We start from the raw sequence: 5,000 nt of genomic DNA, 5'->3' as shown, positions 1-5,000 counted from the left end.
TCTGGAAGAATATAATATACTAAATCCAAAACATTTCGGCTTTAGACACTAAAGATCAAGTGCCACCAACTTGATTCGTTTTTACTCGAGGCTAATAGACATAATGCAAGAAAGTGATGGATGGGCTGATTGTGCTCTCTTAGATTTACAAAGGGCATTTGATAAAGTACCACACAAAAAGCTACAAAAAAATCGAAATAATAAGAGGTATCAATGTAAAGTTAATGAAATGGATGGAAGATTTCTTGAACAGGAGAAAAATGAGGGTGGTACTTAGAGACAAAAATTCAACCTGGGAAGAAATGATAAGTGGAGTCCCACAAGGTTCTGTATTAGCACCTATAAATTGCATGGATGAAGGTGTACAATATTATATGAACTTCTTTGCAGGTGACACAAAACTACTAAAGAAAGTAAGCACAGAAAAAGAATGTGAGACTGTGAATCACTACAGGAAGACCTGGACAAAGTATTGGAATGGAGTCATAAGTGGGGAAAGAACTTCAATATCAAGAAATGCATTATAATAGAGTTTGGAAAAAATGAAAAAAAAAAAAAAAATATCAGCACCATATAAAATTGGTACAGAGGAAGTAAAAAAAGTTAGGTCAGAAAAGGTGCTGGGAGTAATCAACAGAGACATGTCACCAGACAAGCATATTAACAAACTAGTCGGAGAAACCTACATTTACTAAGATCAATAAAGATGGCCTTTAACTACTTGGATGGATGAGGTAATAGTAAAGAAAATATTAGTAACACTGACAAGACCAATGTTGGAGTACGCTGCGACACTATGGACATCCAGCAATAAATAAATATATATATATATATATATATATATATATATATATATATATATATATATATATATATACATATATATATAAAATATATATATATATATAAATTTGAAAAAAGCCAAAGAGCAATGACAAAAATAGCATCAATACCCAAAATTGACATGCAAACAGAAATTGTCCAAACTGGAACTAACAACCCTAGAACAAAGCAGAGAAAGAGGAGATCTACCGGTCATTTACAGAATCATAAAAGGCATGGAAGTCCTTGGCAGAGAAAATTTATTAAAGTGTGATTAAAAAAAAAGACATGGAAATAAACTCAAAAAAGATATTTATAAAAGAGATTTGATAAAGAATAACTTCCCACACAGGGTGTTGGACGAGGTAACAGTGTGTGCAAAAATATAGCTTCCTTTTCTTTCTAAGTAGCAAGCTTCAGCCGAGGTTGGCAAAATAGTGAAAGTGTTTGAAAAATATAGAAAGAAGCAAATTGAAGAATTTGAAAGAAATTTCACTCATCTTTTCGATATCATAAAACCGATTTGAAATTGGCTTTATAGTGAAGACGAACTTTACAGAAAACAAATAGAATGAAGAGGCTGAGTGGGATGCATGACCAAAAAAAGTAGCTCCTGTGTCAACGATCCACTCTTCGAAGCAGCCAAGAAATTCATCAGAATCGTCAGCAACTCAAGTGCAAAAGTTGAGTAGTAGTATTGAAGAGGAAAATAACAGCACTGGTTCTGATGTTGCAGAAGAGTTTCTTCTCATAAAATGAAAGTATCACGCAACAAATTCTGCTACAAAGCTGGTATCAAAAGTATTCGTTTTTAACAAGGAAAGCATCAAATGTTCTTCAAAACTTGGCTGAAGAAGAAATAGATATCCCCACACCATCACAAACAAAAAATTGGCGTCGAGTGGTCAAGAAGTCATCCCTACATCTTACGCACCACCCTGGGTCAGAAGCAGTGCCACAAGACACGGCACATCATCCAGACTCCCTCACCCCCCACCCCCCACCCCCCACCCACTCCCCCTCATGCATCACAGCATCATCCATACACAACCATTCTCTAATCACCCCTATCTTCTGTCTTCTTCCGTCCTTCCTCAACAGACATTCCCCTCTCTCCCAAAGCCCCTTTTACTCCATCCATCTATCTCATCCTATGTCGCCCCCTCATGTTCATTCCTTCTACCTCTGCCTTCCACACCTCTTTTATTAATATTTCTTCGCTAATTCTTTCCACGTGTCCAAAACATCTCAATACTTTTTCATGAACCCTATCTCCTAACTACCTATACACCAACGTTCTCCTTTTCACCTCCTCATTTCTCACGCTATCTACCCTAGTAACCCCTATCATACGTCTCAGGCACCTCATCTCAAACATATTCAAACTCCTTTTCTCTTGCTCTCTTATGTTTAATGTTTATGCCCTATACAGTGCTGTCGGCAAAATCACTCCTTCATACAATCTGCTCGTAGCATTCATTCCTAAATGTCTACTTCTCATAACACTTTTTATTCTCCTAAGGCATTTAATAGTTTCTCTCAATCTACATTCTACCTCGACCCCCACTCCTCCATTTCCTACCACATTTGCACCCAAGTACCTAAAACTATCCACTTCCTCCAGTTTCTTTCCTTTAATACTCACTTCCAGTCTGTTACCATTTTCTCTCCTTGTACATCCCATCACCTAACTTTTACCCATATTTATCTTCAACTTACATTATTCGCATACCTTCCCAAACTCTGTCACTAACTTTCTCAATCCCTCCTCTGATCCTGCCACAAGTGCAGTGTCGTCGGCAAACAACAACTGGCTTACCTCCAACTTTTCTCCATTTTCTTTAATCATCTCCAATCCCTGACCCATTACCCTTGCATTTACCTCTCATACCACCCCATCCATGTTTAAATTGAACAGCCAGGGCGACATAACACATCCCTGGCAAAGTCCTACCTTTACCTCAAACCACTCATTCTCTCCATTTATAATCCTAACACAATATCTACTACTCTCGTAAAAACTCTTGACTGCTCCTAAAGGCTTTCCTCCTATCCTTTATATTTGCAAGACCTCGTACAGTACCTTCCTGTCTACCCTGTTATAAGCCTTTTCTAGATCCATAAAAGCCCATAAAACATCCTTACCTTTTCCTATAGCTTTCTCACAAATCTGATCTACGCAACCCTTACCTGTCCTAAACTGTTCCTCACCAATTACTCTCTCTGTTCTCTCCAAATCCTCTCAATCAAGGCCCTCCCATAAGCATTTCCAACTACACTAACAAGCTGATCCCTCTGAAACTACTACACTCACACTTGTCCCTTTTTCCTTTGTAAAGTGGAACTATACAGGCACTCCTCCAGTCCTCCGGTACTCTACCCTCCCTTAAACAAACTTTAAATAACCTCACCTTCCAGTCCATCATCAATGTACCTCCTATTATCAGACATTGTGCATGACATCCATCCAACCCAGGTGCCTTACCTGCTCTCATCATCCTTTACGTTTAGCAACTCCCTAAAATACTCTGCCCATCTTCCTTTTACTGCCTTCTCTTCCATTATCTTCTCTCCATGTGCACCTCTTCTTCTCTTCATGATTCACCTCCTCTTTCTTAATTTCTTTCCAAAACACTTCTTATTACTTTTAAAAATTTCTGTTATACTTTTACCCTATTTTACAACTGCTTTTTTCTTTGCCTCCTTTATCTTATGCTTTATCTGATTACCTTGTCCTATTTTGTAACCAATCTGTGAAAGCTCGCTTCTTTTCTTCTCCAACCTTCTTTACTTCCTCATCCCACCATTCATTACCCTTGTTTTTATTTCCTCTCTCCCTCCTTATTCCACACACCATCTTTGTACATCTTGTGACTCCCTCCTTGAACCATCCCCATTCCTCCTCCACTTCTAGTTCTACTCTATCCTTAGCACCCTCCGACTCCTCTCTAGGTTTCTTCGGGTACTCACCCTTTTTTTCTCATTTAAGCAGTTCACTCGAAGCACTTCCCTGTCTTCTGTTTTTTCCTCTTTCTCCATCTATTCTCCCCTATCAATTTACCTTCCACCAAAAATGATCTGATATTCCCCCATTCTCTCCCCTTAGAATATGTACATCATTAACTCTTCGTACTATACTCGTGGTTACCACTATATAGTCAATTAACGGTCTATCTACCACCCTTCCATTCACCAACCTCTCCCATGTGTACTTATGCTTGAGTTTCTTCCTAAACACTGTATTTGCTATCATCAACTCTCTAAATACATCTCCACCATCAACTCTCCACTACGATTTTTTTCTTAGAACTCCACACTTCCCAATCACTCCGTCTATTGTTTCATTTCCTACCCTAGAATTAAGGTTTCCCAATACCACTACATTGACATTTGTCCCTAATCCCTCCATGTACTCATTTAAATCCATCCAAAAGCCTCCATTTCTTTCACATTCTTCTTACTACCAAGCCCATATGCACTTCCAAAAATCCGCATCTCCCTTCCCAGTATATATATATATATATATATATATATATATATATATATATATATATATATATATGTCTATATATATATATATATATATTTATATATGATATTTATATATATGTACATATATGTATGTATATAGTACACACACACACACACACACACACACACACACACACACACACACACACACACACACACACACACACACACACACACACACACACACACACACACACACACACACACACACACACACACACACACACACACACACACATACACACACATACACATACACACACACACACACACACATACACACACACACACACACACACACACACATATATATATATATATATATATAGAACATATATGTATATGTATATATATTTCCATATAAATATATATTTATACATATGTGTATATGTGCAATAAAAACTCTAGGAGCGTGTGTTCACAAATGCGTAAGTAACCACTAGGAAAAGTAAACTAACAAAGCAGAGCGCTTTCGTATAATTACATCTTCAGTGCAGATACAAAGAATAATTCCTTCTTTGTATCTGCACTGAAGATGTAATTAAACGAAAACGCTCTGTTTCGTTAGTTTACTTTTCCTAGTGGTTACTTACGCATGTGTATATGTATATATATAGATATGCACGCACACACACACAAGAATAAGA

The sequence above is a fragment of the Oratosquilla oratoria genome, chromosome 22, assembly GCF_046742065.1.
Source record: "Oratosquilla oratoria isolate Oo_2021 chromosome 22, ASM4674206v1, whole genome shotgun sequence".
NCBI classification, from domain to species: domain Eukaryota; kingdom Metazoa; phylum Arthropoda; class Malacostraca; order Stomatopoda; family Squillidae; genus Oratosquilla; species Oratosquilla oratoria.
Note: the sequence above shows the minus strand (reverse complement) of the source record.